We start from the raw sequence: 25000 nt of genomic DNA on the forward strand, positions 1-25000 counted from the left end.
GAGGGTATTTTTGTGGGTTTCTTGGTATACTGATATCCTAGTGAGGTATCATTACTTCGTTGCTGTTGTACATTGGTTTACGTGTGTATGAGCGTTTGTAAGTTTGTATCTCTCTCTCTCTCTCTTGCAAGGTTTCATATCGTTTTTAGTTAATACAAGTTTGTCATCACATGCAAGTATTTCTTATTCGTCATTTTAATTCTATCCATTTCTTTTTTATCTGCTTATTTTTTTTTTACTATTTACTGTTTTTTTTTTTTGTGTGTGTGTGTGTTTATTCATTCATCTGTTCACTTTTTTGTCCATTTATTCACCTGCTCATTTTTTCTATTCCTATTTCTACTTATTCACCTATTTACTAACATCATTTTGTAGAGATTCCGGTACATTCACTAAACAAATCACTAATTCTCGCCGAGGTTTCCGTCCATAGATCCATGGAGAGATCACCAATGGCTGTGCTCCGGGGCTCAGTGAAAAGAATAACCTACAGCTGGCGGAGGCACGCAGCAATACCTCCATGCTTTTCATTTGTTTGTACGATAATTTTATTCATACGCGGAGGTGTGTGCGCAGAAAGAGCAATTCCCAGGAGTTATATTCTACAAGAGCTGTGAATAACTTAATTTTTTCGCCACTCCACACCAAACACTTCACTGGTTCCCACGCCGTTTAATTACATGCAAATTCCGGATGGCGTGTACAGACGGGCCGCGCACTAATTCCACGTTAATAAGATCGCCCACTTTGTACATAATGCAACAATACAATAAGCATCGGAATTAACAAGTATATTCCTGCCGTCGATCACTTCCGGCCCCTTCCACCTCACCAGCTCGCGGCCTCTCTTCGTCTGGTTTAGTTTGTGATGGAAGATTAATTTGTTATCTTATGTTATGTTACGTTATGCTGTTATATTATACTATGATGCGTTGTGCTACGTAATTTCAAGTCAGTTATGCAGTCAGTCAGTCAGTCATTCATACAGACCTTTACTCATTCATTCATCCATTCAGCCAATCAGCCGGTGAATCAGTCAGACAGTCAGGCAGTCAGTCAATTACCTAGTTAGTTAGTCATTAAGCTAAGTCCAATCACTCAGTCAGTCATTTACTTATGTACTTATTAGACATTTGCTTATACCTGTCATTAATCTATTCAGCCAGCTAGTTAGTTTTCCAACTGGCTACTTAATTAGTTGACAAATCTGTTAGTTAATTTTGGTTGAGTAAGGTAAATTACGTAAGGTCTTGGCAGGCTAGATGAAGAAAGTTATATTAAATTATGGTAAGTTCTGTCAAGCTATGTTAAGTTATGCTATGTTAGGTGAGTCATGCTTTGTTAGATTAGGTTAGGTTAGATTCAATTAGGTTAAGTTAGATTAGGTATAGGTTAGGTTAATTTATTCTGGGTATAGGTTAAGTTAGGTTAGGTAAAGGTTAAGTTATGCTAGGTTATGCTTGGTTAGGTTAGGTATACAAATTCTCTAAAGTTTCGCTAGGTTAGGTTAGGTTAAGTTAAGTTGTTAAGTTAGGTATAGGTTAGGTTAGATTAGGTTAGGTTAGGTTAGGTTAAGTTAGGTTAGGTATACAAATTCTCTAAAGTTTCTCTAGGTTAGGTTAGGTATAGGTTAGGTTAAGTTAGGTTAGGTATACAAATTCTCTAAAAGTTTCTCTAGGTTAGGTTAGGTATAGGTTAGGTTAAGTTAGGTTAGGTATACAAATTCTCTAAAGCTTCGCACATATTCTCAAATCTCTACACATTATCTACAGTTCCATTCACATTCTCCACAGTTTTCATGATTTCGATGTCTGTTTGCCTGATTCCTAATGCAGATTAAACGTATTTATACTAGCTGATGGGAGGAGGAGGAGGAGGAGGAGGAGGAGGATAAAAAGAAGAGAAAGGAAAAAAAAATTCAGGTGGAGAGGGGATGAGGAAGAGAAGAGAAGAGAGAGGCTGGAGATAAAGGGGAAGAAGAGAAAAGTGAGAGAGATGGGGGTAAAAGAATATGAATTATGAGAGAGAGAGAGAGAGAGAGAGAGAGAGAGAGAGAGAGAGAGAGAGAGAGAGAGAGAGAGAGAGAGAGAGAGAGCTATCAAAACAAAATAATTTTCTCATACTCCAATTATGATTACGTTAATAATAATAATAATAATAATAATAGTAATAATAATAATAATAATAATAATAATAATAATAATAATAATAATAATAATAATAATAATAATATATTTTTTTTTTGTGGAATTATATGAACGAAAAACAGAATGAAATCTTATATATAAACCCCTTTAATCTTCTTTTCACAACACCCACCTACACACACACACACACACACACACACACACACACACACACACACACACACACACACACGGGACTTGTTTACAAAATCTGAGCAAAGGGGGAGATAAAAGAAAAAAGATAAAGAAAGAGAAATGAAAGAGAAAAAATGAAAAAATAATGATCAATAAGGAAAAAATAAGTTTGTCATTTATACTAAAGGCGAGAAAATGTATAGAGAAAATGAAAGGAAAACACACACACACACACACACACACACACACACACACACACACACACACACACACACACACACACAAATATGAATGGAAGGAACTGTGAAATTAAAGATCTCGAAGGATATGAGAGAGAGAGAGAGAGAGAGAGAGAGAGAGAGAGAGAGAGAGAGAGAGAGAGAGAGAGAGAGAGAGAGAGAGAGAGAGCTTCGGAGGGTTTGAAAATATACAGGGAATCAAACGTACGTGTGTGTGTGTGTGTTAGTATGTGTGTGTGAGCAGTAGGTAGTGGAAAAAAGAGGAGGAGGAGGAGGAGGAGGAGGAGGAGGAGGAGGAGGAGGAGGAGGAGGAAGACTTCGATACGTATTTCTTTATCTAGAAAATTACTTGAGTCCGCGAGATCCCGAGGTACAAGAGAGAGAGAGAGAGAGAGAGAGAGAGAGAGAGAGAGAGAGAGAGAGAGAGAGAGAGAGAGAGAGAGAGAGAGAAATATATATATCTACAACGTGACGAGGAATGAAGGAAAGGGAGAGAGAGGGAAGGAGAGATAATAAACAAGAATAGAAACAGTAGTAAAGGAAAGGAAAGAGGGTGTGGAGAGATGGAGGAAGGAAGAAAAAAAGAGTTGGAGGGGGAAGGTGTATTTGGTGGATAAAGGGTGTTTTGATGGAGAGAAAATGGAGGATGGAGGGTTGTAAAGACGAGAGAGAAGCGAGGGAGAGATACTGAAGGAGGTACTGGAGGAAAGAAGGAGGAGGAGGAGGAGGAGGAGGATGGTGGAAACGACGACGACCACGATGAGAACGAAGAAGAAGAAGAAAAAGACGAAGACGACGACAACGAAGAAGAAGAAGAAGAAGAAGAAGAAGAAGAAATTAAACTCGGGGGAAGTGTGGTGAGATTTTATGTTACGTGAACGTCGAAAGGAAAAAAGAAAAGGAAAGAAAAAAAAAGAGAAATAAATTGCATTACACCTCAGGAAATGCAATTATTTCTTGACACACTTTATTCGCAAATATGTATCTTTTGTATTACTTTTCATTTTTTTTTTTGTATATATTTCAGCCACATATGAATTTAACAAACGGACTATATAATTATATAAAACCTAGTAAAGTGAAACTGTATTTTCTATGGTTTCTTTTCCATCACCACTATTTAAAAACGTAGCTGTGCTTTCTATGACTGTTTCTTTTATTATCACTACTTCAAGACTAGGCATCCTTAAAAAGTACGAAATAATTATATCCTTGACTTTCACATTAATCGAACAACAGACCCAGACAAAATTCCTTATATACTTAAAAAACATACCCAGAATTTCCAGTGACTCCAGTATTTTGGAAACCGATAAAATGCTTAGAAATCTTGCAGAAGGAGGAGGAGGAGGAGGAGGAGGAGGAGGATTGTTGTGTGGCTGTGTGGCGGTGGAGGGCGTGAAGGCGAGGCGGAGCAGAGGCAGCGAGGGCCAGTGGGTGTGTGAGCCTGACAGCGTGCGGTGGTGTGCGCCAGAACGCTCCTTCACTCTCGCCCTTCCCTCTCGCGGCGACCCAACCCATTCGAGCTGACGAGGACACGGAAAAAAAATAGACCTAACCTAACCGCCCTCGTGGCATTATCACCCATCAGTTCTGGACAATTATGAGACAGTAATAACGGTGGTGGGTTGTAAATAGCACGGTAGATTGGATAATGAGAATCTCCTTCGTGTTGTTGTTCTTGTTGGTCGGTGTTGTGTTGTGTTGTGGTGGTGGTGGTGTGTGTGTGTGTCTGTGCAAGGAAGTGTCTCGCATCTCGAAGGATTGGATTTTTTTTTTTGTGCGTGTGTTTTGTTTTTGTGTGTGCTTTTATCTATTTTTGTGTTGGTCACCTGCTTTTTCGTGTAGTTTAGTGTTTTTTTAGTGGCGGTGATGTGCGTAAGTTTGGGAGAAGGGGACACACTAACACACTCACACGTACATTTATAAATAAAACCCACCAGTCATGCCTCCCGAAGTCCCTAAAAATGCAAATTCCCATAAGCACTAAAATCGAATAAAACGAGAGACAGACAAAATTCTCTTTAATCCGATTTCCTGATACGAATTTATTATCACGCAGCACGGGGATGAAAATATGTCAACAAATCAATCTTTTCCTGAATTCAGACCCAGACCAAAAGACAAGTTTCTGGCGAGTCAGGTGTGAGGTTTCCAGGTAGAATTAATCCTTTTACCTGCCAGGGGACAGCGGCAGGTGAGCCTCGGCGGTGTGTGTGTCTCTGCAGGTGATTTTTTGCGTGTTTATGTTTCGCTCTAGGCTCAAGTGGTGTCGCGCCGTGCCTTTTCTTTTCTTTCACTTTGTTTTTTTATTTTTTACGTTTTTTATCTCCCACGTAATTCTCTGCCTGCTGATGACATTGTGATACCTGTTAGTTAAGCAACTCTACCTGATTTCACAGAGCAAAAACTAAAGGAAATTAAAAGTGCAAAGCCTTCTCTTTTCCTTTCACTTTTCTTTTTCTTTCACTGGTTTTCTCCCACGTAACTCTCTGCCTGCTGATGACACTGTGATATCTGTTAGTTAAGCAACCCTATCTGATGTTACTGAGCAAAAAACTAAAGGAAATTAAAAGTGCAGAGCCTTCTCTTTTCCTTTCATCTCTCCACCTTTTTTTCTCACGTACATCTCCGCCTGAAAACATTGTGATACATGATATTTACGCAACCTTCCCTGATCTCACTGAGGAAAACTGAAAGGAGATTAAAAGTTTGCTCACTGCTCCATCAACCCTTTTCCTGTCAGTGGCGCCTTTTGAAACCATATTCTGGTCTTCCATTGCACCTTTTCACTACACACGAAGCAATCCACAGCACTTGAGCCACAGTAAAAAAATCTGCAATAGCATCTACAGGAAAGAGAAAGGAGTTAAGAGATTTTCATATGTCAAGCCAGGATAATGTTGACAATTGGTAGTAAGTCAGCAGTAATGTACGTACGAGGCAACGAAACACCTCAGTGATTCAAGAATATTGCATCAAATAACAGTGCAAGGATTAAGCTTGAGAAGACATGCAGTCAGAAGGTTAATAACACCAGAACACAAGAAAACAAGATTGCAAAGATCCAAAACCCCACATTCTCAAAGGCATCAGCGTCTTATCTCAGCTTTCAACAGGCTCTAGCGAATGTTCCAGCGGTTTTCAAGGATGTTTTCAAGATTTTAGTGAGAGTTTAACAAGGATTCTGCAATACTGATGGGGAAAACACTCACGACTAACCTTGTAGCCTTCGAAAACAGACCTTATGAGAGGCCGAAGGGTTTAAAAATGCACGCTCAGTTGACACACACAGGACAAGTACAAGACATTCAAAATATTACAGCAGGAAATTCATAAATATCTTTTACGTGGGATGTGAAAATCTAGGAATCTCTCTCTCTCTCTCTCTCTCTCTCTCTCTCTCTCTCTCTCTCTCTCTCTCTCTCTCTCTCTCTCTCTCTCTCTTTACGTGCAAACTGTCATGACTCTCATAACCTTGTCGCCCAAAATCCTGGAAATTCTTATAACGTTGTTGCCGGAAACCTGAGATAGCCATTTTATTTTTATTTTTCAAACGGGAACTGTCTTAGGCGAAGGATATTCTGATTCGTGGTTTGTAAGTAATTTGTTCTGCTCTCGGATGCACTTAGGGTGTCTTGTTATGATTGTTTACACGATAATGGCGATGGTGATGATGGTGATGATGATGGTGATGATAAAGATGATGATGGTGATGGTGATGATAAAGATGATGATGGTGATGGTGATGATAATGATGATGGTGATGATGGTAAAGATGGTGATGATAAGGATGATGATATTAATGATGATGATACTACTACTACTACTACTACTACTACTACTACTACTACTACTACTACTACTACTACTACTACTACTACTACTACTACTACTCGCGCACCACTGCTATCACCACGACCATCATCACCACCACCACTACCACCACCACCAACAACAATAATTCCTCCTCCTTCTCCTCTTCCTCCTCCTCCTCCTCCTCCTCCTACTACTACTACTACTACTACCACCACCACCACCACCACCACCACCACCAGCGCCACAGAAGAAGCAAGGCGGCGGTCGTAGTGTCGCCATAACGTTGGGAAATACAATACAATTATTCGGCTCGCCCGCTCTTCGTAAACCAGATTGCGCCACTTGCTGATCCGGAAGAAAGGACAATCCGGCTGCTTCGCACGACAACATACGGATAACTGGAACAAATCCGCCATTTTTTTCGTATGTGATTAATTAAAAATATTCGTTTCCTCCTCCCGGTTAATGCGATGTATTTTTTCATTGTTATTTTTTATTGTAATTGCTATGATTAATGTTGTCGTTGTTGGAATATACAGGTAGAAGGGGTTTAGTTTTTATTTTTTCTCTTGTCTATTAAAAAAATCGTTTCTTTCCTGCTATTATTGTTGTTGTTGTTGTTATCACTGTAATTACTATGATAAATAGTGTCATTACTGAAATGTACAAATGAAAAAGGTTTATTTTTATTTCTTTTTAGTTGTCTGTTAAATAAATCGTTTCTTTCCTGTTATCAGTACAATTATTATTATTATTATTATTATTATTATTATTATTATTATTGTTATTATTATTATTACTATTATTATTATTATTATTATCATTATCATTGATGTCAACAGCATTATCATTACAGCGACGTTTTCTGTCTCGTCAACAATATAATTTCTCCTGAAAAGTTCCTGACGATTACAAAATATGGAAATAATGCAAAATTAGAGGAATGAAGGAAAGCTAAAGTACATAAATATATCTCTCTCTCTCTCTCTCTCTCTCTCTCTCTCTCTCTCTCTCTCTCTCTCTCTCTCTCTCTCTCTCTCTCTCGAAAATTGAAAAGTGGATGAAACGCAATGTAAAAATGTAAAATGCATCATACCATCTCTCTCTCTCTCTCTCTCTCTCTCTCTCTCTCTCTCTCTCTCTCTCTCTCTCTCTCTCTCTCTCTCTCTCTCTCTCCATTGCCAAGACAAAGCTATGAATAAAACAAGCAAATTACTTACGCTTCGTCAAGAAAAGGAAACAAGACAAAACAAAAATGATAACTGGAATAAGGAAGAACGAATTGAAAACATGAAAGAGAATGAATATGAAAGGAATCGACAAAAATTGAAATAAAAGAAAAAAAGAAGATATTAGAAGATGCTGTTTTCGTGCGCTGAGAGAGAGAGAGAGAGAGAGAGAGAGAGAGAGAGAGAGAGAGAGAGAGAGAGAGAGAGAGAGAGAGAGAGAGAGAGATTCAACACGACCTAAATATAAATAATAAATATGGAAACTACGTATAATAATAATAGTAAAAAAATCCTCCCCACAAAAAAAAAAGAAAAGTTAAAATTCAAATGCAAACAAACAAACAAACAGACACACACACAAACAAAAAACGAAATTCAAAGGGTAAAAAAAAAAAAAAAAAATGCATATATAAAAAGAAAAAAATGGGGAAAAAGAAATAAAACAGTGTGTCCTACATAATTAACCCTTCCCTCCTCGTTTTCTTTCCACCAGCAGCACATTTCAGGCCAAAATTGAGTGACGCCAAAGAGCCGCCATGTTGAAACACTCGGACACATAGTGCGTGCGTGCGTGAGTGCGTGCGTGTGCCCCGACAGACAGCTACCATGAGGCACGCCGCGAGTGACTCACCTCTGACTGACTCACACGCTCCTCATTAGTGAAACTCCCAGGTGAGACAGGTGACCCGCTAACTCACCTGTACTCATTAGGAAGCTTGAGTCATCAGAGAGAAAGTGACCAAAGTGACTCGTAACCTCTCAGTGACTCATTTATGTGACCTGACCTGATTGTGAGTGTGAAAAGTGACTCTGAGGAACGTGAGTCACTAAGAAAGCCATTTGAAGTCATCTGCGTCCTTCGGTGAGTATTTGAGTTACAAGAGAGAGAGAGAGAGAGAGAGAGAGAGAGAGAGAGAGAGAGAGAGAGAGAGAGAGAGAGAGAGAGAGAGAGAATGTGTGTGTGTGTGTGTGTGTGTGTGTGTGTGTGTGTGTGTGTGTGTGTGTGTGTGTGTGTGTGTGTGTGTGTGTGTGTGTGTGTGTGTGTGTTTTCAATTTTCGACTTAATTTTTTATATTCCATCATTCATTTTATATTTCTGTATTACTTATTCATTTTTATTAAAGGAAACAAAAAATCTGTCCAGGATTAATCTCTCTCTCTCTCTCTCTCTCTCTCTCTCTCTCTCTCTCTCTCTCTCTCTCTCTCTCTCTCTCTCTCTCTCTCTCTCACTACTTCCAAATTTATTTATATATACATAGCCTTGTCTTATTCATCTTTTCCTTTTCATCTTTTCATTTCCTCATCTTAAATTTTCCTCCTCACGCAATTTCTTTTTATTTTCAATCTTATCTTTAGCGTAAGTTTTTTTTTCCCTCCCTTCTTTCTCCTCCTTCCCTCCTTTCCTCCCGAGTAAAACATCATCGCATCCTAATTTCCGGACAGCCTCCCTCCCTCCCTTCCCTCCCTCTCTTCCTCCCTCTTTCCCTCCCCACACAGACTTCATTCCTCATACTAATGTAACTTCAGTGATTTTCTTGCTCCAGTGTGTGTGTGTGTGTGTGTGTGTGTGTGTGTGTGTGTGTGTGTGTGTGTGTGTGTGTGTGTGTGTGTGTGTAAGCCTTCCCTGCCTTGCGTCTTAATACAATATTCATATGTATCTTTATATTATGTAGTTCCAATTACCTGCCGCAAAAGGAGTTAAAAAAAAGAAAAAAAAAAAAAATAGACGCATTATTTTTTACTTCCCCTTTTGACACGAGATCCAGAAGCGCCTGTGACCTTTGGCGGAGCGGCGGGCGTCACACACACACACACACACACACACACACACACACACACACACACACACACACACACACACACACACACACACACCATTCTAAACATCTCAGCGTCGTACCTCTTACATTTAATATGCTCTAGTGTTAATTAGCAGGGTCCTCAAGGGCGCTCTCGTGATTCCAGTGGTACTTAAGCTATGATTCTGCACTGTCGATCTGCAATAACAGCCCTGAGAACCTGAATAGCATAACACAAGGTGACCTGGGTTCGAGTCCCCTTTACGAGAGGTCAAGGGTTCTGAACTTGTCTTCGTTAGAGAGACGTAGAGACAGTAGAGCACAAGGGAATCTGATAGAGGTTTGAGCTTGTTGACTTACATGAATAGAAAAATAAGTAGGAAGAAAATGGTGAACTTGCACACATCTCTCGTAACTGATTAACAGGTACAAAAACGTGAAACGAAAAGTGGTAATAGTACTTGCAAGAAAAAAATTAGTAACAGTAGTAGTAATGTTCATCTAAGAAACTTGCAAGAAAAATAGTGATAGTAATAGTAATGTTAACCTAAGAAACTTGCAAGAAAAATAGTGATAGTTATATTATAGTAATGTTAACCTAAGAAACTTGCAAAAAAATAGTAATAGTAATAGCGATATGTAAGAAGCTTGTAAGAAAAGAAAAAAAACAATTAACCAAACACAATATAAATCTAGAGTATAGTAAAACAACTAAACAGCCGCAGCTACACAAAATCTGCCTCATAAACATGAATACACGGCAACCAACAACATCTATGCATGGAAACGAGCAAGAAATAAACAGAAATTTATTAAACCAAGTGCAACATTAACCTGGGCCATCGCAAATCAAGTAAACTGCTGTAATCTTGGACATAAAGAAAAAAAAAGGCAATAAATTCGGCTTTACATGAATCTGGCGTCCCTAATTCATGTAAACAGCTGCAAACTTACACGTACATTTCTTCCCTTAATAAAATAAACCCGCTAAGCATATCAAAACTCAAGAAACAAGGAAAACACGCAGTAAACTCAACCTAACAGTCATCTGGAGCGTCCCTAAATTCCATAAACAGCTGCGAACTTGCACATATATTTCTTTTCGTCACAAAAAAAGCACAGTATAAGAAAACCAGCAAAAAAACAAACAAACAAACAAACAAAAAAAAAAAAAACAACAACGAAAAACGCATTAAACTTTGCCTAGTATCAACCTGGAGTGTCCCTAAATCAAGTAAACAGCTGTAAACTTCAACATTCCGCCTCGTAACACCGCGGATAAGTAAACTGCAATAACATGGATGTCGGGACTTGCCGCTGTAAGCCCCGGGGGAGGCAAACTGCGGCGAGCTGGAAACCCTTAACTCCGCCGCGGCCAGGGAGACGAGGCAGGCACCGCGTCTCAAGTCAACCTACCTAAACTTCGCGTCTGCTTCAACCTTTGCTTTAAACTCTGAGCAAGAACCTGAAGCACTAAGCCTTATTAATACCCGCCACACCCGCTGAGCCGAGCCGTGTCGCGCTAGGGAAAATTATGGCGCGTGAAAATTAACGAATACACTGAGATAAGAACATACGTGGATAAGGAAGTGAGGTTGTGAATTAATAGACGAATTATTATGAAAATTAATAAATGTATAGATATAAGAGGGATAAGGAAGATAAGGGTAACTCAGGATAAGGGTAACGAACAAAGAGAATATGTGAATAAGGAAGGTAAGAATAAGTAAGGTTGTAAATTAATTTGTTACGAAGATTAACAAATGAGATAAGAAAAAGAAACACATGGAATATACAAAGATAACAACATACTCGTACGTGAATGATGAAGATAAAACTGTGAATTAAGAGATATAATTATTACAAAAAACAACGAATTATAGAGATGAAGAAGTAAAGAATGAGTAAGGCTGTGTATTGATAGAGATAACTGTTACGAAAATTAACAAATGTGACAAAAAATAGTATTGAGGAAAGTAGAAATGTAATGAGACCATGAAGGGTAAACGAAAAATTAAGAGCTACAGTAATTAAGATACATAAAAAGGAAAAGAAAATACATAGATAAGGAAATTGAAAGTTAAGATTAAAACGAAGCTGGAAAAGTAAAAAAAAATCGTGAGTTTTGACAAATATTACATTAAAACAGATGCATATGGATAAAATAAATACATTAAATGAATAACAGTGAGTCTTAAGGAGGGAAAAAAAAACATGAAATAGAAGGTGATAATAAATTTGTGATGAAGAAATAGATGAAAAAAATAAAAAGACTAGATTAATTAAGCAAAAGTCAGTCGTAGGTGGGAGGATGTTTGCAGAGAGAGAGAGAGAGAGAGAGAGAGAGAGAGAGAGAGAGAGAGAGAGAGAGAGAGAGAGAGAGAGAGAGAGAGAGAGAGAGAGAGAGAGAGAGAGAGAGAGAGAGAGAGAAATGAAAGAGCAATTGAAGAAAATGGGAAGTGGACGGTAAACTACGATAAAGAAAGTCTAGAAAAATCACAAAGACGAAAATTAAGGAGAGGGAAAATTTTCTCCACCTTCCACGATAAAAAAAATAAAAATAATTCTTCCATATTTTCTTCTTTTTAAAAAAAAGATCCAGTAATTTTGAGATTTTACGAAGGTAATAAATGAAGAACGAAAATGAATAAAAATGACGAAGTGGGATAGAAAAAGACGAAAATAAAGAAAATCAATTGCAAATATATAATGACTGGTCTTTAAAAAATCTTATTCTCTTCCTCCTCCTCCTCCTCCTCCTCCTCCACCTCCTCTTTTTCAACAGTCCTCTTAATCTCTCCTTCTCTCCCCTCTCACAAAACCTCTCACTTTATCTTCTCACTCGTTTCTTTCTTGTTTATTTTTCAACCCTTCTTATGACTCCTTCTTTCCATCCCCTTTATTTCTTTCTATCGTCATTCCTCCTTTCTTTACTCTCTCTCTCTCTCTCTCTCTCTCTCTCTGGATAAGGAACCAGGAAACGAAGGAAGAGGAGGGAAACGGGGAGGCGAAGAGACAGAAAGAGAGGGAGAAAAAAAGAGACGAAAGAATAAAGGAAAGAAAGAAGAGGGGCAGGGAATATGGAAAGAAAGATGAAGGGAGGAAGAAGAAAATAAAGAAAAGGAAAAAGGAAGAATGTAAATAGACGAGAGAGGAAATGAGACGAAAGAAAGGAGAATGCTCAGGAGATAAATATTGGTGGAAGGAGGAAAGGAGTGAGAAGAAAGGAGGAGGAGGAGGAGGAGGAGGAGGAGGAGGAGGAGGAGGAGGAGGAGGAAGATAGATAGATAACGATAACGAATATGAACACAGAGAAAAAATAACAAGAAAACAGAGAAAAAATAACAAGAAGAGGAATAAAAAAAACAAAGAAAACGAGAGAGAGAGAGAGAGAGAGAGAGAGAGAGAGAGAGAGAGAGAGAGAGAGAGAGAGAGAGAGAGAGAGAGAGAGAGAGAGAGAGAGAGAGAGAGAGAAGAAAGGAAACGAAGAATGGGATCAAAGGAGAGAGGGAAACACGAGTCCTGTAATGGCGAAGAGGAATCATTGTGGAAAAAAAAACATCCTTAAAAAAACAAAGAGAGAATTAAGGAGAAAATTTGAACGTGTTAATTATTTGAATCTCGGAAAATATTACAGTAAAGGAAAAGAAAAAAAAGATGGTCGGCGTTGCAAATTTTAATGAGAGAGAGAGAGAGAGAGAGAGAGAGAGAGAGAGAGAGAGAGAGAGAGAGAGAGAGAGAGAGAGAGAGAGAGTAAAAAATGCAATACGATCTTTCCTCCCACCCTCTCTCTCTCTCTCTCTCTCTCTCTCTCTCTCTCTCTCTCCACTACAATACTATTTCCAGGATAATACGATGGTAATTTTTCTAACAACGTTCTTTTTCTCATGCCAATGTATTATTTATCTAAAAGCTTTATTTATTTATTTATTTATTTATTTATTTTCTTTTACATTTTTCGCTTCTTAATATTGTGGTTATCATTTTTTTTGTACTATAACATAAAAATACAACACTTTTCCCCGTTACTGGAGAGAGAGAGAGAGAGAGAGAGAGAGAGAGAGAGAGAGAGAGAGAGAGAGAGAGAGAGAGAGAGAGAGAGAGAGAGAGAGAGAGAGGATGGGAGTGGCGTTACTTGTTAGAATGTCAAAAAAAATATAAATAAATGAATAAGTAAAGAAATAAATGGATAGTAAATAAATAAATAAATAAATAAATAAATAAATAAATAAATAAATAAATACAGCCACGTATGAATGAGTGAGTGAGTGAGCGAGTGAGTGAGTGAATTAATGCAAGAAAGACAGAGAGAGTGAGTGAATGAATGACTGAGAAAATAAAAAAAAAGGAAAACGAAATAACTAAGAAGATTTGAGGCAGAATCGGAAAAAAAAACAAGTACGAAAAAAAAGGGAAAGAGAGAAGAGAGAGAGAGAGAAAAAAAGAGAGTAAAGGAGAGGAAAGAAGGAAGGTGGAAATAGAGGAGGGAAGGGGAAGAAGACCTGGAGGCACTTAGAGGTGGAAAGGAGAGTACTAAGATATCCTTTCAAAAAAGAGACCGTGACGGAGGAAAAGTGGAGGAAAAGTGGAGGGAAGTGGAGGAAGAAGGAAACGAGCCTAAAGCAAAAAAAAAAAAAAGTAGATTAAGAGAAAATTCTTACTTTTACTTAATTTTTTTCGTTTTTCTTCATAAAAGGGAATCAGAGAGAGAGAGAGAGAGAGAGAGAGAGAGAGAGAGAGAGAGAGAGAGAGAGAGAGAGAGAGAGAGAGAGAGAGAGAGAGAGAGAGAGAGAGAGAGAGAATGATGATGATGATGGAAAGGGGGATTGGAAAGGATAAAAGAATAAAAGCAGGTAGAAGAAGATGGACTGAGGTGGATGTGAAGGAGGAGGAGGAGGAGGAGGAGGAGGAGGTGGAGGAGGGGGAGGTGGAGGTAGTGGTGGAAGAAAAGAATGATGATGATGGAGTAGAGATTAAAAGAGCTAAAAAGAGAGACAAAAACTTAGAAAGGGAAAAAGGGAAAGAAAAAATGAAATAAAGACAAGTAAATGGCGAGAAAAGTGGAGAGAAAATGGAGTCAGTGGATCATAAAGAGTAAGAGAGGCTAATAAGAAGATGGAGGGAGAGGTGGAAAACGTGGTGAAGTTAGTGGAGGTGGAATAGAAGGATTAGACAGTGTGGAAAGTAGAGGAGAGGAAAGCTAATGAATAGAGAAGACTTTAAGGGCTTCGTAATCGTAAAGAAAGGGAGGAGAAGAGGTGGAGAAAAGAGGGAGAGAGAAATGGAGTAAAGAAGAGAGAGAGAAAAGGAGTGAGAAAGGAAGAAGAATAAGGAAATAAGAAGGAAGAGAACAATATTAAAAAAAAGAGAAGATGGAGAAAACAAGGAGGAGGAGTAAAGGAGAGGAAAGAGGAGTGAGAAAGGAAGAATGGAAGAGGAAGACAATAAGGAAGAGAATAATATTAAAAAAGAAATTTCCTTATCTCTACAAAAAAAAAGATGAAGAGAAGAAGGAGATGAAGTTAAGAAGAAGAAAGAGAAGGAGTGATAAAGGAAGAATGAAAGAGGGAAAAGGAGGAAAATATTAAAATTTTCTCGTTGCTATCTCTACATATATAAAAAAATAAAATAAACGAAGAGATGAAGAGAAGGCAATGACACAGGAAAGGAGAGGAAAGGAAATGAGTGATAAAGGGAGAAAAATGAATGAGAGAAAGAAAAGGAGAATATAAAAAAAAATCTCCGTGTTATCTCCATAAATTAAAAAAAAGTGAATAAAAGAAGGCGATGAAACAATAAAGGAGAGGAAAGGGAAGGAGTGATAAAGACTGAAAGAGGGAAAGAAGAAGAAAGAAAATAATAATAAAAAGTCCTCCTTGTTACCTCTACTTCCTTTCTCTATTTCCTTTCGTAACCTTTCTCTTTATAGTGATGCAAAGGAGGAGAGTAAAAGGGAAGGAAAGTGGAAGAGGAGGTGGAGGAGAGGGAATAACTGGGCGTCAGGAGGGGAAAGAATAACAAGGAATTAACTTTTTTTTTAAGAGTGTACCTGATGGTTCCAGTAATTACAGGTGAGTGGAGGGTGAATGAGGTAATGAGGTGCGCTGTTTTTGTGTGGTGGTGGTGGTGGTGGTGGTGGTGGTGGTGGTGAATAGAGACTAGAAAAAATTACATTATATTCCTTTCTTTCATTATTTCCTTTCGTTTCTCTCATAATAAACAAAACAAAAGAAAAAATAATAAAAAGGAAACAAAAACTCAATTAAGAAAGAAGAAAAACGTAGAACAAAATTATATAGTAGCAAAAACAAACAAACAAATAAATAAACAAATAAAGTAGAAAAGAAAAAGGAAAAAGAAAAAGAAATATGACAAGGAAAAAAACAAACAAAAATATATATGTATCCATTCCTCTCTCTCTCTCTCTCTCTCTCTCTCTCTCTCTCTCTCTCTCTCTCTCTCTAAAACTAACACCTGAAGACTCACTCTCCGCTCTCCGGGTAAAATCTTTCCAACAACCAATAAAAATAAAGCACAACACCATACAGCCAATCACATGATCCCATTTTGCCCGCTCCGTGACATCAGCCTTATATATAGAGGGGACAGAGTCGAGAGCCGCAGTGCCCGAAAGGAGAGGGATGGGGGAGGTTGTACGTGACTTCCTCGTGGCACTTTGGCGTGATAGCGAAGTGATGGATGGCTGGGAGTAATGAGCGAGGTGGTGGTGGTGGCGGTCGTGGTGGTAGTGGTGATAGTGGTGGTGGTGGTGGTGGTGGTGATTGTTCCTCCTGTCCTTATTTTACTCTATGTATCTATTTATCTATTAGTTTATCTATCTATTTATCCATCTATGTATCTATCTTATGCTCAATTTATCTATTTACGTATATGTGGGTGTCTAAAATAATGTCAGAGAGAGAGAGAGAGAGAGAGAGAGAGAGAGAGAGAGAGAGAGAGAGAGAGAGAGAGAGAGAGAGTGAGTTTCATCATAAAGAGTTGACAGTAAGATTCTCATCTTTAAAGATTAAAAAAGATGTATTGTTTCTGATACAAAGAGAAGAAAGAGGGAGAGGTGAGAAGAAGACGGAAGAAAAAGAAAAATGAGAAGACGAGGAGGAGAAAGAGGAGGAATGGAAGACGATGGAGGGAGAGGAGAAAAAAAGAGAGAGAAAAGGTAAAGAGGAAAAGAGACAGAGAAAAGAGGACGTTTGAAAAAAAGGAAAGGAAAAATGAGAAATAGGTTTAGAAGAAGAAGAGAAGAAAGAGGAAGAGGTGTGGAGGAAGATGGAGGGAGAGGAGAAAAGCGAAAAGGTAAAGAAGAAAGAGCGAGGAGAGGACGCGTGGGAAAAGAGGAAAGGAAAAATGAAAACAGGTAAGAGAAAGAAGAGGAGGTGTAACAGAAAAATGATGGAAGAGGAGAACAAAAAAATGAGGATAGGTTTAAAAGAAGAAAGAGGAGAGATAGAAAGAGATCTGGAAGAAGATGGAGGGAGAAAAAGATAAAAGACGAAAAGGTAGTGAAGAAAAAAGAAAAAACGGGAGAAGATGCAGTAAAAAAAAATGGAGGAAGAAAACAGAAAATGAGAAAGGTTTAGAAGAAAGGAGAGACAAGAAAGAAAAAAGAAAGTGTGCAAATAAAAATTGTTCTCACCTCACTACACGAAAGTTAGAACAAAAAAAAAGTTGGTAAAGAGAAGAATAAGAAGATAAAAAGAAACTCACATTAAACAGTCTCCACCTTCTCTTCTTCCTCTCATTCATTCTCCCTCCCTCACTTTCCCACTCCTAATTCACTCCTCCCTTATTCCTCTCTTCTGTACCCTATTCCTTCTTTCATCGTCTTCCTCTTTCTCCCTTTTATCCTTTTAATCTATTTTCTTTTCTTTCATGTTTTCCTTCTCAATCTTGTCTTTTCCTTTTACTTCTTCCTTTCATCCCTTCCCTTCTTTTGTAACGAGAAACCTACTAATCTTCCTCTTGTTTGACCCTCCTCCTCCTCCTCCTCTTCCTCCTCCTCCTCCTCCTCCCCTATTCTTTCTCTTCCTGTTCTTTTCTAATTTTTCCTTCTTGCCGGTTTCTTTCTATCCGTCATGTCTTATTCTCTCTCTCTCTCTCTCTCTCTCTCTCTCTCTCTCTCTCTCTCTCTCTCTCTCTCTCTCTCTCTCTCTCTCTCGTCTCTCCTCACCCCTCTCTTTCCCACTCCTTCATCAATTTAACTTTCATCCCTGACCTATTCTAACAAGCTGTGTGTGTGTGTGTGTGTGTGTGTGTGTGTGTGTGTGTGTGTGTGTGTGTGTGTGTGTGTGTGTGATACATTGTTCCCACTTCCGGGAGAGTTTGGTGCAATGTTTATTTAGAGTGAATTAATAGTGTGGTTGTCGTTCTGCTGGAGGAGGAGGAGGAGGAGGAGGAGGAGGAGGAGGAGGAGGAGGAGGAGGAGGAGGAGGAGGAGGAGGAGGAGGAGTGAGGTGGGCAAAGAAGGTGGGTGGAAAATGACGGGGATCTAAGAGAGAGAGAGAGAGAGAGAGAGAGAGAGAGAGAGAGAGAGAGAGAGAGAGAGAGAGAGAGAGAGAGAGAGAGAGAGAGAGAGAGAGAGAGAGAAAGGTGGGGTTAATACGATGCTGTGTTTGTACTGTGGTGGTAATATTGTTAGAGAGAGAGAGAGAGAGAGAGAGAGAGAGAGAGAGAGAGAGAGAGAGAGAGAGAGAGAGAGAGTTATTCCCACGTATATTTTTCTTCAAGGGAATATATCTACGTATCTACAATGTGGCTGCCAATAAATTCTCTCTCTCTCTCTCTCTCTCTCTCTCTCTCTCTCTCTCTCTCTCTCTCTCTCTCTCTCTCTCTCGGCTTTCCACTTAATAATAAAACATGAGAGTTAATTTCCATAATGCAACGTTTAAAAGTTATTTGCTCTCAGGTTTGCTGGAGAGGGAACCTGAACCTCTGTGTGTGTGTGTGTGTGTGTGTGTGTGTGTGTGTGTGTGTGTGTGTGTGTGTGTGTGTGTGTGTGTGTGTGTGTGTTCAAACAGTAGTGTCAATAAACTAGTGAGTAACATTTCCATTTTCTCAAAACAACACACACACACACACACACACACACACACACACATCAAAGATAGAGTGAGTGTAGTAGATGGTAAGTAATAAATAAATAGTAGGAAAAATAAATAGTAAAAGAAAAAAATACAGGTAAAAACATAGGAAGATTAAAAGAAAAGAAACAAGAAAAATAAAACCATGCCAGTGTCCGCAAAAGAAGAATGTACAAAATAAAAACAAAGGAATACAAAACAACTAAAAGAATACTGCACAAATAACAGAAGAATTTACAAATAAAAAGAAGAAACAGAAAAAAACTTGTACATACGAAAAACACAAATATACTGATAAAAAAAATGAAGAAAAAATAGCAAGAGATTGATTAAAAATATATATACAGTAAAAAATAACAAAAAATAAATAAATAAATAATGTTTCAGTATAGATAAGAGTCCATTAAATCTACGGGAGCGCCTTACATCACGGGATTAATGATTGAAGTGGCGGATTGCACGATGTTATTAATCCTCTTTACGCCGAAACATAGTCTAACGAGCCTTAAGTCGCCTCGCTGCTGCATTGAGTCTATCACCAGCCAATTATCTTTTACTCCCTCACTCACTCACTCACTCACTCACTCACTCATATTCCTCACTCACTTCCTCATTCACCATCCTTTATTCTCTCTCTCCCTCACTTACTATCAACCCTTTACTCTCTCTCTCTCTCTCTCTCTCTCTCTCTCTCTCTCTCTCTCTCTCTCTCTCTCTCTCTCTCTCTCTCTCTCGCCACCAAAGCTTCATATGTGTGTCCAGGTGTGGCTAAATGTGGCGCAGGTGTGATCCAGGTAATATCTCCTCACCTCAGTTTGCAGTGTGTGTGTGTGTGTGTGTGTGTGTGTGTGTGTGTGTGTGTGTGTGTGTGTGTGTGTGTGTGTGTGTGTGTTTCATTTTATTAATTATTTGGATGTACTGTTCTGTTTGATTAATTGATTTATTTTTGTTTGGTCTTCTCTTCAGTGATCTTAGGAAAAAATATGTACTCGTATTGTTTGATCTTTCTTTTGTTCAGAGAGAGAGAGAGAGAGAGAGAGAGAGAGAGAGAGAGAGAGAGAGAGAGAGAGAGAGAGAGAGAGAGAGAGAGAGAGAGAGAGAGAGAGAGTAGTTTTTTCTTCTTTTCTTTATTTCAGTAAGTGTTGTATAATTTTTTCTTTAATTTATTGACTTTCTAATGCATTATTTTATTATCTGATTATTTCCTTATCAATTTATTATACTTTTCTAATTATCATTATGTAATTTCCTTGTCATTATTTTACATTTCATTATTTCCTTTGAATTTATTGACTTTTTTACTTCATTACATCTTCAGTTATGTCAGTGTTTATTTATTTATTTATTATTTATTTATTTATTTTTTGCATTTTAATACGTTTCAAGTGGAGTTCTTTAATTTCAGCTGAGTATTGTCTCCTCCTTCAGTTTCCCAAGTTTTCATTCAAAATTCTCGCCTTTAGTTCAGAACATTCCAAGACTTCATAAAACTCCAGTGTTCTTGTTTTCTTTTTTTTTTCCTTTGATTCAGCAAGTTACCAATCAAAGGTTTAATTTTGGTCAAGTACTGCATTCTTTCTTCAGTTCCACCAGCCTCCTTCTTGTGCTTTTTGTTCTTGTTCTTGTTATTGTTGTTCTTGTTCTTTTCATTTTGTTCTTTTTCCTCTTGTTCTTTTCTTCTTGTTCTTGTTCTTGTTATTGTTGTTCTTGTTCTTTTCTTCTTGTCTTTTCTTCGTTCTTTTCTTCTTGTTCTTCTTGTTATTGTTCTTGTTCTTCTTGTTGTTCTTGTTCTTTTCTTGTTCTTGTTCTTGTTCTTGTTTTTCTTCTTCTGTTTCTTGTTTTCTTCCTTTTCTTCAGTGCCCTTCGCCATTTTGAGACGGTGTTCCAGATTTTACAGGTGAATGACGCAGGTGAAGGCATTACCTGTCCTGGATTCTCTCTCTCTCTCTCTCTCTCTCTCTCTCTCTCTCTCTCTCTCTCTCTCTCTCTCTCTCTCTCTCTTGATCACGATTATTTTCGTCTATTCTTATTCTATTTATTTTATCACGCCCTTTCTTTCTCCTGTTTATTTGTAGTTTAGTTTTTCTTTGTTGTTTTTTTCCCATTTATCTTTACTTCTCTCTCTCTCTCTCTCTCTCTCTCTCTCTCTCTTGATCACGATTATTTTCGTCTATTCTTATTCTATTTATTTTATCACGCCCTTTCTATCTCCTGTTTATTTGTAGTTTAGTTTTTCTTTGTTGTTTTTTTCCTCTTTTATTTTATCTTTACTATGTTTTTTTCTATTCCTCTCCCTTTTTTTTGCATATGTCCTCAAGTCATCAATTTATCATATATTCCTTGCATGTAATCCTCCTCCCCCTTTCTCTCTCTCTCTCTCTCTCTCTCTCTCTCTCTCTCTCTCTCTCTCTCTCTCTCTCTCTCTCTCTCTCTCTCTCTCTCTCTCTCTCTCTGTGTGTGTGTGTGTGTGTGTGTGTGTGTGTGTGTGTGTGTGTGTGTGTGTTAATTGGTGCACTTAACACACTCATTCACTGTAACGGGAATCATTCATGCCACTTACTCACTTTTAATTCTTTCTTTTCTTTTTTTGGCGGGAAAACTTACCCCACTCCATAACTTTCCCCTCCATGAGAGAGAGAGAGAGAGAGAGAGAGAGAGAGAGAGAGAGAGAGAGAGAGAGAGAGAGAGAGAGAGAGAGAGAGAGAGAGAGAGAGAGAGAGACAAAAGAAAGACCAACATATATTTAATTCCCATCAACACTATTGTCACCATCAACATCAGTTCAACCTCACACTAGGAACCTCTCTCTCTCTCTCTCTCTCTCTCTCTCTCTCTCTCTCTCTCTCTCTCTCTCTCTCTCTCTCTCTCTCTATTTATCTATCTATCTATCCACCTTTTAATTCTAGTCCTGTCTCTTTACGCGTAAGTCCCATGCCTCTCCCCCTCCCCCTCCCTCCCTCTCTCTCCCTCTCTCTCTCTCTCTCTCTCTCTCTCTCTCTCTCTCTCTCTCTCTCTCTCTCTCTCTGTCCTGCTTTCATGTTTTGTTGAGTGCGTCCTTTCAATTTGTTCGCTGCCTCCCGTTTTTTGTTCCCCGTGCTGTTTTCATTTGGCAGGCGTGATCTAAATTAACGCTGACAAAAGGTAAGCGTGAATAGACGAGCTTTTGGAATCCAAGACGAGATTACCAGAGAGAGAGAGAGAGAGAGAGAGAGAGGGAGAGAGGGGGGATGACTGAGACTTGCAAATATTTCACGTTTACTTATACAATTTGAATGAAATCGGATCGCGGAATGGAGGAGGAGGAGGAGGAGGAGGAGGAGGAGGAGGAGGAGGAGGAGGAGGAGGAGGAGGAGAAGAAGAAGAAGGAGAAGGAGGAGAAGGAGAAGAAGAAGAAGAAGAAGAAGAAGAAGAAGAAGAAGAAGAAGAAAAAGAAGAAAGAAAAAAAGAAAGAAAGAAAAAAGAAAGAAGCGAAAGAGGAAGAAAACAAGAAAAAAGAAGAAAAAGAAGACGAAGAAAAGAAGAAAGAGTAAGAGAAGGAAGAGGAAGAAGAGGAAGAGGAGGAGGAGGATGAGGAGGAGGACACAAAGCCATTCCTCACCACCACCACCACCACCACCACCACTACCACCACCACCACCACCACCACCACATCACCGCGAGAAAACATTCGCTACTTCCTTTCATTTCCGGCAAAGCTCGAAAAGACTCATCCATTTCCTCTCCCCTTTCCTCACCCAAACTCTCCCCCTCTCCCTCTTCTTCTCCCCAGGCTCTCTCTTTTTCTTTTAAAACTCTCCCTTTTACTGAAACTCGCCTTTCTCCCTTTCTTAAATTTTTTTTAAAATTTTTCTCATATAATTCCTTAATCTTTCAATTCTTTCATTTTCGTCTCAGTTTTTTCCCCCTTTTCTCTTCGGATTCCTTCATTTTTCTCTATTCTTTCCTTTTCATCATATTTTCTTTTCCTTTTCTCTGTTCCAATTCCTTAATTTTTCTCAATTCTTTCCTTTTCATGTCAGATTTTTTTGTTCTCTTCTAATTCCTGCATTTTTCTTAATTATTTTCTTTTCACCCTATTTTTTCCCTTTTCTCTTCTACTTCTTTTCTTTTCCTCTCTAACTTCCTTCTTACTCTATTTTCCCTCTCTCTTTTCTTTCCTTTCCATCTTCCAGTTCTTTTTTTTTATCTTCCTTTCGCTCTCCCAGCCTCTCCCTTTTCATTTTCAAATTTTCTCTTTTTCTCTCTCTTCTACCTTTCTCTCTCCCACTCCTCATCTCTTCCCTCTCCCAACTTCCTTTCCCCTTCTTCCATTTCTCTCTTTTCCTCTTCCAAGTTTCCTTTCCCCCTTTTAACTCTTCCTTTTCTTCCAACTCTATTTTCCTCTTATAACTTTCTCTCTTTTCCTCTCCCAATCTTCCTTTTCCTCTCCCAACTTTCTTTCCTTCTGCCAACTCTCCTCTCCCTCTCCCAACCCTTATTTTCCTCTTGTATCTCTTCGTTTTCCTCCTTTTTCCCTCCCTCCATTCATCACTCTCAGTTCTCCTCTCCTCTCCCAACTCTCTTTACTCTCCCAACAGTCCCCCCTCTCTCCCCTCTCCCTCTCCTTCTCCCCTCTTGCTTTCAACCGCGCCACCTTAAACCACCAAATTAACCACAAGCCTCCTCTCCCTTCTCCTCTCCCTTCCCCTCTTGTTTCCCCTCTCCCTTCTCCTCTCCCTTCCCCTCTTGTTTCCCCTCTCCCTTCCTCCGGCTTTTCTATCCCTCGCTCTCCCTTTTTTTCCCCTCATTCCGATAATACCTTTCAAACCTTTTCTCCCCACTCCCCTCTCCTTTCCCCTCATTCCTCCCCTTTCCCTTCTCTCCTCCCCTCTTCTATCCCTTTCTCCATCAAATTTGCCTGCCACCCACCCATCCACCCACGCTCTCTCTCTCTCTCTCTCTCTCTCTCTCTCTCTCTCTCTCTCTCTCTCTCTCTCTCTCTCTCTCTCTCTCTTTCAAAGAAAACGAGATGAGTAGCAACATCATAATACGTAGAAAACGTGACTTCATTAATTTCTAAAGACATCTTCTTCTATTCCTCCTCCTCTTCCTCCTCCTCGTCCTCCTCCTTCTCCTACTACTACTACTACTACTACTACTACAATTGCTTTTACTACTACTACTACTACTACTACTGCTGCTGCTGCTGGTGCTACTACTTCTTCTACTACTACTGATGCAATTCGTATTCCTGCAAAAGCGTACATTGAAAACGAGAAGCAAAAAAAAAACGAGAAACAAAGGAAAACAAAGGACGAGTCTTCTAAATAACCAGGAAAGCAAACAAAAGCAGGAAAAATGATACAAAAGAAGTAACAGTCATGACGGAGAGGGAAAACAAGCAAGAGTAAAGGGAAAACAGCAGAAGTCAGTCATGAAGTGTAGTACAATAATACATACCAAAAAAATAAAGAAAAGAAAAAAAGAAAAAAAAAGACTCAGTACTCAGTATTTCCTGTGTTTCAATTAGCACAGCAGCAACATACAGAATACACAACACATTAAGAAACACAAGGAAAACAAAACCGGAGACAGGAGTAATTAGCGTTAGAAGGAGATTAAGAGACAACACACGCACAGACTCAAAGAAAAAAAAGAAAAAAGGACGAAAACACAGGAGAGAGAGAGAGAGAGAGAGAGAGAGAGAGAGAGAGAGAGAGAGAGAGAGAGAGAGAGAGAGAGAGAGAGAGAGAGAGAGAGAGAAATATCGTTGTTCTCTTTCGTCACTAATGACGTAAAGGAAGAAGAAGAAGAAGAAGAAGAAGAAGAAAACAACAATAAATAATAACAATAATAATAATAATAATAAAAAATAATAATAATAACAACAATAATAAGAGGAACAACAACAACAACAACAACAACTGGAACAATAAAAAAAAAGAAAAAAAAACAGAAAACCAAAAAACACACCAAAGCTTACAGCCGGACCCCTCTTAAAATAAATACACAAATAAACATAAACAACACAAAAACATGAATAAATAAATAGATAAATAAACCAAAAACACCAATAGATAAAAATAGAAGGAAAAGAGAGGCGGGCAGCGCGCGTCAGAGGGGTTGGCCTAATACACAAAAGGCCCAAACGATCGAGATATATATTAGAATTTATATAAAGTAGAGGATATTAACAGGAAATAGCATGCAAAACGGAAAATTACCCATGAATTGCAAAGGTTTTCCGTGAGATTGAAATGGCTGGCTCTCTCTCTCTCTCTCTCTCTCTCTCTCTCTCTCTCTCTCTCTCTCTCTCTCTCTCTTGATCACGGTTCTTTTTTTCCTCTATTTTATTCTATTTTTACTTTATCTCTCTTCCTTTCTCCTGTTTATTTTTAGTTAAATCTTTTCGTTATTATTTTTTTCCCTCTTCATTTTATCTTCATTATTCCTTCTTTCCCTCTCCCATTTTTGCCCCTTCCCTCACGTCATCCATTTATCATATCTTATTTACAT

General features: G+C 38.6%; 1 protein-coding gene across 5 annotated transcripts in view; it reads left to right on the plus strand.

Moving 5' to 3' along the window:
• The first annotated feature begins 3994 nt into the window (after positions 1-3994).
• Positions 3995-25000, plus strand: part of LOC135090172 (neurogenic locus Notch protein-like) — a 190033-nt gene continuing 169027 nt past the window's right edge. Inside the window, exons 1-2 of one of the 5 annotated variants that reach the window (XM_063986596.1) lie at positions 3995-4202; positions 8102-8470. The gene's annotated coding sequence lies outside the window, so the exon portion shown is untranslated. The remainder of the gene's footprint in view (positions 4203-8101; positions 8471-25000) is intronic. The other 4 variants (XM_063986598.1, XM_063986597.1, XM_063986599.1 and 1 more) reach the window with 4 other exon arrangements.

Source organism: Scylla paramamosain, chromosome 34 (assembly GCF_035594125.1).
Source record: "Scylla paramamosain isolate STU-SP2022 chromosome 34, ASM3559412v1, whole genome shotgun sequence".
NCBI lineage: Eukaryota > Metazoa > Arthropoda > Malacostraca > Decapoda > Portunidae > Scylla > Scylla paramamosain.